The sequence below is a fragment of the Drosophila miranda genome, chromosome 3 (genome assembly GCF_003369915.1).
Source record: "Drosophila miranda strain MSH22 chromosome 3, D.miranda_PacBio2.1, whole genome shotgun sequence".
In the NCBI taxonomy this organism is placed as follows: Eukaryota; Metazoa; Arthropoda; class Insecta; order Diptera; family Drosophilidae; genus Drosophila; species Drosophila miranda.
The window spans coordinates 13585719-13598190 of NC_046676.1; the positions used below are offsets into that span (position 1 = coordinate 13585719).

At 45.6% G+C, this 12472-nt stretch overlaps 1 protein-coding gene across 2 annotated transcripts in view; it reads left to right on the forward strand.

Annotated features, from left to right (window-relative positions):
- The window catches only part of LOC108160592 (metabotropic glutamate receptor 2), a 75660-nt gene that overhangs the window by 16940 nt on the left and 46248 nt on the right, over positions 1–12472 (forward strand). Inside the window, exon 1 of one of the 2 annotated variants that reach the window (XM_033390993.1) lies at positions 5588–5745. The exons of the other annotated variant lie outside the window; for it this stretch is intronic. The gene's annotated coding sequence lies outside the window, so the exon portion shown is untranslated. Of the gene's footprint in view, positions 1–5587; positions 5746–12472 lie in introns of those variants that run through there. 2 annotated transcript variants of the gene reach the window in all.

Consider the following 12472-nt stretch of genomic DNA (forward strand, 5'->3'; position numbering starts at 1 on the left):
CTCACATGCAACGTTTTCCCCCAGAGTTTAAGCTGGAAACTGCACACAAGAATTGAGACAGTGTAGAAAATATGCTGTAAATTGGGTCAAAAGACGCATTAAATAAGCAAAAGAGTCATACGCAAGCCGCATGTAAAAACATTTGAATACTGACCAAGACCTAATCACTCCAGTACCTTCTTAGGGCTCCCCTTCATATTCCCGGTCAGGAAATCGCACTGCGCATATTAAGTAGACGCCACCGCGACGCATACAATATATTTTATACAGGACCATGAAATCTGTGGAGCCAGAAGTGGTCCTATCCCCCTTCTCCCTTTCTCTGCGGCAGCTTATGCAAACAAACATTACTGAATGCCAAATGAGTGAGTGCCACATGCGATTGCAACCGAGAGTCAGGGAGACAGGGACCTCATTAGATATGCTTTCAGATGCGACAGAGAGACACGAGGCTGCTGTCCTGGCATTGTTGGTGTTTCTGCGTCTACCGCAGGGAGATCGTCCTTCACCAGGCTTTCTCCTACTTTCCTGCATACTTTCTTTGTCTTTATGTTTATTTTCAACTATTAAATATGCGCTATTTTGCAATCTTCGACGTACGTGTACATTCCAAGTGTAATATGTGACATTGTTTTTGCTGCGGTGAAAACTTTTGCCATCTCCGGTCGGAAATCATAAACTAATTGAAGTTTGTTGTGTGGTGCAACAAGGGAAAGCTTTGCACTCGACATCTGCCAACGGCAGAGAGGTCTGATTGTCAGTGGAAAAGAGTACCTAATTAGAACAATGCACCGGGATTACATTACAATTTGATTACACAAAAGCACATCAAGATCTATTCTCGAGAGCAATCCTTTGAAGCCTGGAACTCCTGGAAAACAAGCTTTTCTCTCATTTGCTCTGCCCTCGAATCCGTTTGTAGTGACTTGCAGACAGACACATTTCACTAATTAACGGAGTAAGAAACCGCTTTCGCTGTCGTTGTCAGGTCCCCGATGACAGGACTCGCACAAGGAGGGGTTTTCGTCGGAGCAACATGAAATTACCACGTTCTTAGCACTTTCATGAGTTAATTATAAGAGAGGGCTGCGGATGTTGTTTGTGGGAGTTTTTCCCATATCCCGAGAGTGTTCCCTGCATCTCGAGCACCGCTAAAGCCATTTCTGATGCCTTTTTAGCCACGGAATCAAGAGTTTGGAGTGGGAGGCGACAGGCGATCATCAATCATTGTTCATGACCTTTTTCACGGCACCATCCATGGTGACTATCCATCGGACGGAACGTAGGTGTTGGTGTACGGGGCCTCAATTGAATATTTAAAGGGCACGCTCTCTCTACGGCCAAGGAAAAACTATAAGAGTTTTATGGCCGTCCGTGAAATATGGCTTTGAACTTCGTCAATAAACGTGGGGGCAGGGATCGGGGTCCGGCGGCGAAGTTAAAGTTGATTAAATTAGACATTTTATGGCCTCGAAGCAAAATGTCAAACTTTTTACTACTGCTGCAGTGGACAACCTTGAAAGTTGATAAATTGTGGCAAGAAAGTAGTAGCCGTGGCAGAGGGCCATAAAACAAAATCTTTAATCATTCGAGTGACACAGACAGACTAAGGAACCCCAGCCCGAAACACAACCCGAACGCGAACCCGAACCCAAGAGGACAGGACACGCTCTGGCTCTGGATAATGTTGAAACTTTCATCGGCTGGCTGCTGGCTGCCCCATAAACAGTCGACAGTAGATTCGAGTCGAGTAGAAATTCATTAGGAGCTTTGCTATCTGCCCGCCACAGGATCCTCCTTGTGGCGCCTTGTGGGTGGAAATGTAAACCCGGAAAACTTTCCCGCGTGGCGCAAACGCAAAAGCAATTATCCCAAATTAATTTACATCCAACTTTTGGGTAATGCGGTCGGTAAATAGGCCAAATTAAATTGTTTCCGGCCGAATGTCAAGTTATTGTTTCCAAAGACAAAGCCTTGTAGGACAAACTTGAATAATTCAACAGTCGAGAGTCGGCTCAGAGTGCAAGTCAAATAGATTTAAGTTTTTCCTCACAGAAACTAGGCTTTTATTCGAGAAAGAGAATTTCCATGGCACCAAGAAACCATTCAAAAAAGTTGAGCATTTGAAATCGTATGCTGTTGTGGTTTAATTTGTAAGAAAAACAATCTAAACAAAGATCTTAAATCTTCAACACCAAAGGAGATTTCTGGAACAATTAAGGACACATTTCAGAGCCGTAACGGGAAGGGAAGCCAACTCGGCTATGTCCTGCCCCATTGTATAATCTGAGGTGACCCATCGCAGACTTGGGGGTTTTGGGGCGACCTTTATGACATCTTTATGACAAGCGTAGAGCTCTGGACCCATGTCTTGTGTCCGTGTCCGTGCTCTTCGCCTTTCGCAGCCGATGGGCAGCATGTGTTCTGTGATTTGGGTACCTCCGTGTTTCCGTTTAAACAGCTTCTTTTGTGGGTCACGGAACTGTAGGATTTCCCGTTGTATGCAAATGACAAGCCGCTGCCAGCAGATCTGGTTTGAGGCTCGGGCTTAAAGTTTCACTGCAAAAATACCTGTTTCCCCCGGAATGGAAACTGGAAAAACAAATTGGAACGATGTCGAGCAAATGAATTCTCCGCCGATTTGTGTGCAAATTCTGTACACGTTTGCGTGCAGGCGGGAGAGCGAAAAAGTGCAGTAAATGCATCCCGCAGACAGAGAAAGAAAGAGGAAGAGTCGCACTATTCTAGGGCGACTCCCCCACTGTGATTTGATGCAATTTCATTTCATTTGTGCGAACTGAATATTTAACAGAACATTCGCTACATTCCTGCCGAGGGAGTGGCAGCACGCGCTCCCCCTTTGATACGGATTTTACATTTTGATTGCATATGCAAGGGCTCTCCTCAGTGCAGATCGAAGGTCCTTGGAGCCTGCTGGGAAACTAACCTCTCTTAAAGTCGGTGAATGTCAGGCTTTAAGCATCGCACTCTTACCTGTAGCTCCAGCGCCGTGACAGTTGCCACCTGACATTGACATTCAGCTTGGAGAGAATCCTTTGACAAAGTTTCAAGCTGGTTGAACAGGCATTTTCCTTTGACCTGGGAGTTGCATGCGTTCTCTAATTGGCCGTAATGTGGCTGCCACACGCACACACGGAAGCAGCGAGTGGAGGAGCGACTTTCAAGAGCTGGAGCGGTACCAACACAGCAATGCATTTCATTGCAAAAACATTTTCAGATGCGAAAACTTGCTTACTCAGTTAATTGTTGTTGCCAGAGCACAATTACAGTAGTGTGATGGTCGTAGTGAAGGGGGTGTGGCATCATTACCATTATTGCGAGACGGCGGCCAGGCCCATGACTCCGACTATTATTATCAAGGCGGAGCAGCGGCCATCGGTTGCCTTACGGACAAGCTTTCTCTCCACTTGGCAAAACAAAAGTTTTCGAATTGTTCGTTCGGTATTCGGTATTCTGCCTCGGGCAGTTTTTCTTGTCAGGAAATGCTTTCCATACATCCCCGATATGGCATATGCAGTGCAGCTATTTTCCTGTCGTCTAACATTATTGGGTTTGGGGTTTCATTGTGGGCTTGTGGGTGTTAGGTACAAGTGGAGTACAAGTATTTGGTGTGCGATCTCCTTGCAGTCCAGTGCTGGCTGCCAGAGTAGCTCTGTTCATGGCGATAATCTATTGGCAGGAGCTAAAGCTTGCACTTTATTTATAGCATGCCCCATTGTGCGGTGCTCTACTCTCCATTATGGCCTTTAACCACAAGAGAACACCTGCTGCCGCAAACAGAGGCACACAAAGCAGAGGGAGAGTCCTGCTACTGTCTCCCCCTCCCTCTCTCTCTCTCTCTCCGGGGTCACTTAATGGTGGCGCCGACCGATCCATGTCCGTTTCTACATATGTCCGTTGCAGTGTCTGCCTGTGTGTCAGTGTGTCAGTGGCTGTGGCCGTGTCTGTGGCTGTGTGTTTGCTTAGAGTCTAGAGTCGTCTCCCCCGGCCCCGTCGAACGTCTGTCATCAACGTAATTATGCTGTCAACAAAAAAAAATAAGAGAAAAAGCACAGCGTGAAAACAAACGGATGGACATCGTCATGGACATGGACGGGATGGATGGGGATGGGGATACAGCGGAGGTCCAGGTCATCGTCATCATTATCAGCTGCTTGTCCTGTCTTGGGATACCGATTCTCGCTCGGTTCTAACGATGTGCGAAGGTATTAAATGTTCAGCACGTTCCACTGCCACTAACGCCCCCGCTCCTTCCCTCCCTTGTGCCTGGCCCGGGCTTCAAGCTGTTTTGGATTGTCTGTCTGTCTATCTGTCTATCTGTCTGCGTAAATATTTATTTAATGTTTATTGGCACGCACTTTCCACGTCGTCTTCTGGTTGACTGCCCAATTGTGCCGTTAAGCATTTCATAGTTTTTTGTATTCAATTTGCAGCTGCTAAAAGCCAAAGAAAGCGTACAAAGGGGTTGGCTAATGAATAGATTAGAGGGGGAGCAAAGGCCATTCTGCTGTACTGCTGCACTTTACTGCTGCCAATGGCAATAGGAGCGTGCCGAGCCTCTCCCTTGGAACTACTTATAACTTGAGATTACCCCCACAGCAGTAGCGGCGGTAATTGCTGTTTTGGGAACAAAAGAATCTCTATCTCACGAATTTACATGCAAAGTGAAAGAGTGGAAAATGGTTTTAAATGTGTCTCTGGGCCACTGTACTGCCATTCCGAGATACACAATGGATATTACAAGGATTCTGTGTGACTCAGTGACTGTCTGCCTCCTGGCTTCATCGTAATCAGCCTCGAGGTTTATTATACAGTATGACATACTGTACTGTGCGAACACACATGTTTGTTTGTTCATGCTGCTGCTGTGTGTCAAGTGTTGCAGTAAACACAGTGATGTATGGCACGGAGGGGAAAGGAAAACTTAAGGCAGGCAAAAAAAGGCAGAAAGTTTCCGGCCTACTACTCGAAATGATGAATGTGCTCCTTGTGTCCCCGCATTCGCAATTTCATTCCCATCAATTATTTTGTTTGTGCCCTTCTGCTTGTGTTTTTATCTCGTCCTTGTGGCTGAAATTGGCAGCATATTCCGTTTGTTTAAAGCTTTAATTTTGTCCTTCCTTTCGATACCTGGGAATGGATATGGACTTCATTAAAACCCTTCACCGAAAATGTGCAACCTTCTGGCCGGCAGGCAGGAGAAATACAATAACGAAATTCATGGAAAAGTATCAAAGAATGGAAGAAGCTAAGCATCCCAAGTATTTTCTTATGAAATGTCGTGCAGCTACTTCCATCTGCAGCAAAACTTCATAAGCCTCCTTTCGAATACGGGAACCCCAACGGGGTCTACATCGCTGTTAACAGAGCTCTGTTAGAAAATTTCCCAAAACAAGAGACAACAGCAGCATCCCGATGCTGCCACAGGACACCCGACTCCGTGTCGTGGCCACAGCTCGGAAAATGCTGCTGCTGTTAGTCTCAGACGCGATTCCACGGCGAACGGAAGTCCTGTCCTGTGCGGTGGGGAGAAAGTCTCACAATAATTTCACGCAAAATATTCGGGAAAATAATGAAAAATATTACCCCTTGGAGTGCGAAAAAGTTGTTTATATACTGAATAAAATAAAGCAAATATTGAGTGCCATAAAAATGATTTGTCAAATTATTAATTCAAATATTTCGATATCGGATTAAAGGAAATACTTCCTGCGGCTGGCCTAAGTAAGTTTCGAAGTGAATAACTCAAAATGCAAAGTGTCTTTCATCGCCGAAGCCAGTCCGAATGTATCAAACGAAATGGCAAATTTCCTATCGGCCAAAATAAATGCAAAGCCATAAATCTCGGCAGGCCGTAGAATTCCATCTAGCGCCGGCACTTTTACTTATTGCTTTTGTTGTGAAACTCATTTGCACCGACGAGTTAAATGCAACAATGCTGATTTATTACAATTTCCACGCCCTGGCAGGAGCCACAGGGCAAGCCGGGGGCCAAGGGGCCAAAGACCAAGTGCGGGAAGGCCAACAAGGCAGCATGGTGTGTTCCGCCCTCTCGTTGCTGGTGTGCACTGTGACAAATGTGGCAGAACAGAAGAGAAAATTAATTTCCCGAGCCCCGGCAGGAGATCTAATAAAATTCAATTATTCGTCGAAATAATTGTGTTTACTGAAAATGCAAATTGAAAGCAAACAAAAGCCAAAGTCGAATTTATATTTGGAGTTCAGTTTTCAGTGGCACACAAATTTTAATGGGTTTCCTCGATCCCCCCTTGAAGCTCTTTCAAGGCCCCGCCAGTGTTATGGAACTCCCTTCTCAGATACTTCGCCGAGGAGGGAGATACCCCCATGTGTGATGTAATTAGCCGTCCGTTGGACTAACGCTTTCGCGTCATTTGCTGCCCTGCAAACATTAGTGTTATTTGTTTTGCATCTCCCCACCTTGGTGGCCATTAGTGTTGGGTCATTGGGTAGGACTCCACAGTGCGGTGGAAACTTTTGGCTGCACTTACCTGCCGCACTTTGCCCCCCACCAACCAGGATAAAGTTTATCGCTTAACGCCCTGGGATCTCCCTGCCCTAGCTGACTCCGAATACCGAAAACAGGGTCAAAAGAGTTAAGTTGTTGTCTAATAACTTTAAACATCGCTGCGGCCGCTATCGCTATCGTCCGCCTAATGTGCGTGTGAAAATGAGAACCCCTGGGGTTCCAACTAAAAATATATTATAGTTTCCCCTAAGAATGTTGCACAAGGTTTTCATTTGAGGGAAACATTAAGCTGACAAATTCCAGAAGTCTTCCTTTTTAAAGTCGCTAAAGCCCACTGGAGTTTCTTAATTAACATGCCCTTCACGGCGTGCCTCTGCTGCTGCATTGTGAAGGCCTTCCCTCCTCCCCCTTTCTTTTCCTACTCATTTTGGAATTCTCCAAAATAAAATACAATTTAATCAGCATTTGCTCAACGCGTAGGGTCCGAGAGTCTCTGATTATAAAATGCTTTTTGCTAGATTTTCATGCCTGAAGAACTTTCGGTGAAAGAGAGTTCCAAGGACATCCCCAAGAATGTGGCACTGCCCCCGAAGGGATTGCCAAGTGAGGCATGACTGTGGCACGCCCCCACCCCCGACGTTATAGTCACACTTTATGCCCGATTGATGCTCGGATGCGGAGGCCTCCGCATCATAAATTGAATCATTCCTGAGAGGACCAGTCGCCGGGGTCGGGCTCGGGCCCACGCAATGCTTTTGGCCCATAGCTTTAATTAAATTTTCTATGAGCAGATTAACAACAATAAGTGCTGGAATGCAAATTATGCCCATGGGAAGGCGAGCGCGAGTGCGTGAATAAATAAATATTTTAGGAGCGAATAAAAAGAAAGTTTGGCCCCCGCGCACCCCCGGAATGAGGTCTGCCGCAGCGCGGAAACGGAAGTGGGAGGAAGCTGGCGGGGTCCAGACTCTTCCGCCATTAATATTTATCATTTCAGCCTTCCTTGGCTGCTCTCTTAATGGCTCTTTAAAGCTGTCTATCCGTTAGACCGTATCCGTATTAAATGGCAACTTGTGTCAGATTAGCGCCAGAGCTGCTTACGCTCAGTGCCAGCAGGTCCGGCTTTAAGCCTTATTAAAAGCAGCACTTTCATCTCTTTAATCTGCTGAAAGGATTTCCATTTCGAATAACCATAATTTTCCTGCTTTAAGTCTTACCATCCAGCAGAAAGCTCTTCCGAACAGAGAAAACTTCTGGATTGCATTTGCATTTGGATTGTTATAGAATAGCTGGAATTTGGGGGGAACCTTAACTCTGGGCTTGACTTTTGGTAGTCATCAGCTGGAGGACAAGTATTCGGCCATAATCAGCTGCCTTCTTTTTTGGGGGTCAGAATTAACTCGAATTAAAGTGAATTAAAGCCATGCACAGTCGATTTAGATGCTTGAGAAAACAATAGAGAGAGGAACGACTGGACTGAACTGAACTGGAGATTGGTTTTGTGTGTGTCCGAAAGCAGCCCAGAAACCGAATGTAAATGGCAACAAATACTATCTGTCATCGTTGGCTCTGTTCTTTGAGCCGTGTGCATGCAGAGTATTTGCCCATAAACTATGCTGTTTGTCTGCATCTTTCCATGAGCGTCAGTCGCTCAGTAATCAAGATAACATCGCCTTGGTTGGTTTCTAGTATTTTTGGGGACTTGCCAACCAACTCGAGCACGTCATGCTTTCCGTTTTTCATTTATTTTTCCATGATATGCGTATCACACATTTCTGATTGAGTATCTCAACAATTTTCAAGTACTTATCTAAGGAACTCCTTCAGCGAGTGCTTAAATTTGCATTATTCATTTATGAGCTTGTCCTTTGATTTATGGAGCTGCTTCCCCTGCCACTTCGCCGTTTACCATGCGAGGGTGCCCCCATTATTTGCTCATGGCACACATTCATTGTATGCGGGATTTGGGGGGCATTAGCCAGGCCGCACTCCGTGGATCCTAAATCCGCAATCCTTGTTTTTTTCCAGCTTTTGCTTGTGTATTATTTATCGAAACAGAGCGTGTTTGTTTGTTACGCGTACGAGTACGAGATAGGTATACGTACTCGATAGACTTGAATAATACGGCTAATTATAATCGCAGGAGGATGAATGATGATGGGGCTCTCGATGATATGTGTGCCTCCGGAATTTCAAGTCAATCTGCCTACCCGCATGCCACATAATGCCAGAACTAGTGCTGCTCGCATAAGGTCAGAGCTCATTTGCCGGGCGTAATTAATAGAAACCGTCAGACCATCAGGCTATCAGGCTGTTAGGCGATTGGCATGCTTCAACTGAAAGGTCAAGCAAAGAGCCAATAGCTTTTCCATGGAGATATGCTTCCTAATTATAGTTTTGATGGGGCTTTGATTGGAAGCAGTCCAAGTTCTCTTCTGTAGAGCTGCATCCAATCGAACGAAATCGTCTCTGGGTAAATTGAGTGGAATGAGCGCTGCACTGAAAAGTGAACAAATATCTCGCTCCTTTCCCTCCATCGAAATGCCAAGCGAATTTTCATTGGCGTCTATCTGTAGCCACAGGTGGAGACTCATCTTTGGGGCTCTCGTTCGCCCGTTTTGCGATAAGCAAAACATCTCCAATTACGATGCTCACATGGATGCAGAGCACACAGCAGCAGCCGCCCAATTTCAAGCACAATCAACTTTAACCTCCTCCTGCATTTGTGGATAGCTCCTGTGGTCTGGGTGTTCTGTGGTTTCTCGTTCGGGGTACGGGGCAAATGGAAACGAGCAGACGATCCGCCATCCGCCATCAGACGATGATGCTGTGTGCCACAGTTTGACTTTTATGCCACCAACATTGTGTGTCTCCTCCTCCCACTTCACTGTCGCCTCTGAGCAGGAGCCAGGACTCCGACTCTATCTAATGCACGCATCATTTGCTTTCCATACGTACGTACGTACGTACGTGTACGTGTACGTGAGAGCGACAACATTAAATAATCCATTTAATGTGGCGTGCATATCATATCAAATGCTATCCAATGACAATCTCTATACAGGCCTGTACACCCACCATCCCGCCTGCTGGAGCGGTTTGGGGCCCAGCTGAGCACAAAATCAATGACTCCCAACTTTTTGGGGAAGTGGCATCCATCCATCCTACTGAGAGTCTTCCGAGCAGACGAAAATTAAAACCGATACCCAAATTGAGAATCGTGTAAGCGAATTTCGATGATGCTACCTTTTGGCGTGTCCTGGCACTGGCACATCCGTTAACTTCGCCTTCTCCTGGCTTTTTTAATTGATGCCTCCCTGTAGAGGTTCACTTATTATTTTGATGAACTGAAACTGAAACTGAAACGGAAGCTGGGAGTAAGCCGAAGGGCGCGGGTGTGCCACTTCGATGGGTGTGTACATGCGAGTACGATCCGCAAGGCTGCCGCGGGCGTTTGTGTATGAGTAAAGCAATTTCCGTAATGAGTTTCTCTCCTGCGGAGCACTTAAAAGTATTTCGCGTATGTTCCTTTCGTTTCCTCCTCGTCTCCCTGCGTGTGTGTGTGTGTGTGTGTGTGTGTGCGCCTTAAATTGCTTTTGGGCCTCTTGTTGCTGCTGTTTGTTGTAATGCGATTAATTTTGATTAATTTGTTGCCTCTTTTTCCCACAATCTCGTAATCCACTTATGAATCTGGATTTTGAATACTTTGATGTGGATTTTTCTTTGATTTGCACTTGTGCGCTGCAGCAGGTCCATCTTTGGTGCTGCTTTCGAGCCCAAAAAACAAATTAATTAACTGCAAATATATCAGAGCACTTAAGCGGTGAATAAACGCTTTGACACAGCATCAATTAACCGAACTACGGGGGCTGTCGACACCGACCCGACACCCACCGACACCGAACCGCCCAATTGAGTTAATTACTTAATTTATGCGCGGACTCCTACGACCCTCCAGCTGGTCCATGCCATGGTCTCACTTTCAAAATTGGATTAATTTGTTTGTGCCACTGAGTCGAAAAAGCCGCGAGGAATGCCGCCAGTGACGCTTTTGGTCCGCAAAACTGTCACGGCCAATGTTCCATGGCAGGGAGGTGGAAGTGGGAGGTGTGGTGCGTGGTGCGTGGTGCGGGTTGCGAGTGTCGCATATTTTGGCGCCATTGACCAAACAGCTTTTCCGGCTGGAAAAACTAAAAATAAAATCGCATGAAATTGGTCTACGGACGCACTGTCCATGTTTTCTATGCGGATGAGAGAAGAGTTGAGAGCTCTTGCGATTGGCCATGGCTAATGCCTTTCCTGCCCCCCGCCCAGGCCCAACCCTGACTACTTTGATCGGTTCTCTGGAGTGCCACCAATAATTTATGCACCTTTCCCTTTTCGGATCCCCATTTCGCGTTTGGGGTTGACAATGTGACATCCACAGATAGTTGCTCTGGGAGATATATGATAGTTTCACTAATCGTTTTTCTTCATCGGAAACAGACAGATATTAATAGACCGCCGAGAGCCAAGGGCCTGTGTCCTCTCTTTCCATTCATCTGCGAGGATAACTAATTTGCCTTTAAAAGTGCGTTTCACTGATGCGTGTTGCATGCTACTACTAAAAGTTTGCATCGAAACTTTGTGCACATTTTGCGTGTCGCCAAAAAAGGTTTTTGAAATTTTTGCCCCGGCGGAGCGCCAACGGAAACGAAAGGCGAGCAACCACGGCAACGCCAACGCCAACGCCAGCGGCTACACAATGGAAGCGCGTAAAATAAAATTAATGTGCAAACTTTTTAATTGGCAAAACAATAAAAAATGATAATAAATGGAATTAAATGACTCGACTGCTAAGCAAAAAAAAAAGAAGCAAAATGTACCGAAAAACTTTTGGGCCCAGAACCAAAAGTGTTCCCCAAAAATGCTTGACCAAATTGAATCTCAAATTTTATTTGTTCTGCTGGAAAATAAATTTGTGCTTTAATTTTCGGCGGGTTGAATGTTTTTTCTGTAAGAGATTTCCTTTAAAATGATACATATGGACCTCCGGGAAGCTTGACCTTGGGCCTAGTTTTGTTGCAATGTAGATACATTTCTGAAATATTATCAATGAAGTTTTTATTAAATTAAATTAAATAACAGCCACAGCAGCCTTGAGCACCAATTGAGGGAGTGATTTATGGCCTTATTATGAATTTGAGCCACTCACACAGACACACGTTGCGACGTGTCGGTTGACAAATTCACCAACACACGCACACATTGCTAATATTTGATGGGAATTTTCGACGTACATGTGAGTTGTGGATAGCATATTCATTATAGATAATCACGATTTAAGTGGACGGTCGGTCATCATCACTCTGCCTGCCGTCACGTGCCCGCCATTTGGCCGGAGTCAAGCCGTCGTCCGGCTACAGGATAATAAATAATATTTAAATAATTGAGCGGCGAGCGGCAATACGAGAACTCGGCCACCACGCCCACAAGCACACGCCGGGGGCTGTGGCGCTCATTAATTTTTCATTTCGCTGCAGACTTTCGGGGCACAGTGCCCCTTTCCGCATTTTTCTGCTCCAATGAACTTTCTGCATAATTCTCGCATAAAAAATTATGGCATGGCCAAAACTGTAACATGAGCATTACCTGAAACGGTTATCTCTACGTGTGTGTGTTTCGGCGAGCGTGTGTGTATGTGTGACCATAAAACAGTATTTTGGGGCAGCCGAAACGAGCTAAAAGGCAAATGCGCTTTGGGCCGCAAAACCTATAAGGCTTAATGTGTGCCTTCAGGCCCGTATCCAATGCGATTTGGCTGAGAACAAAGTGAAGTTTTGCTGATTTGCTGACAAATCAAAGCGATTAAAAAGCTTCTAAATGTCAAACAAAAGGAACATATGTACATAGGCGGTAGACCCTTTCATATCATTCACTTTTATGGAATTTCCGATCCATTTGGACTCGCCCCAGCGACCCACA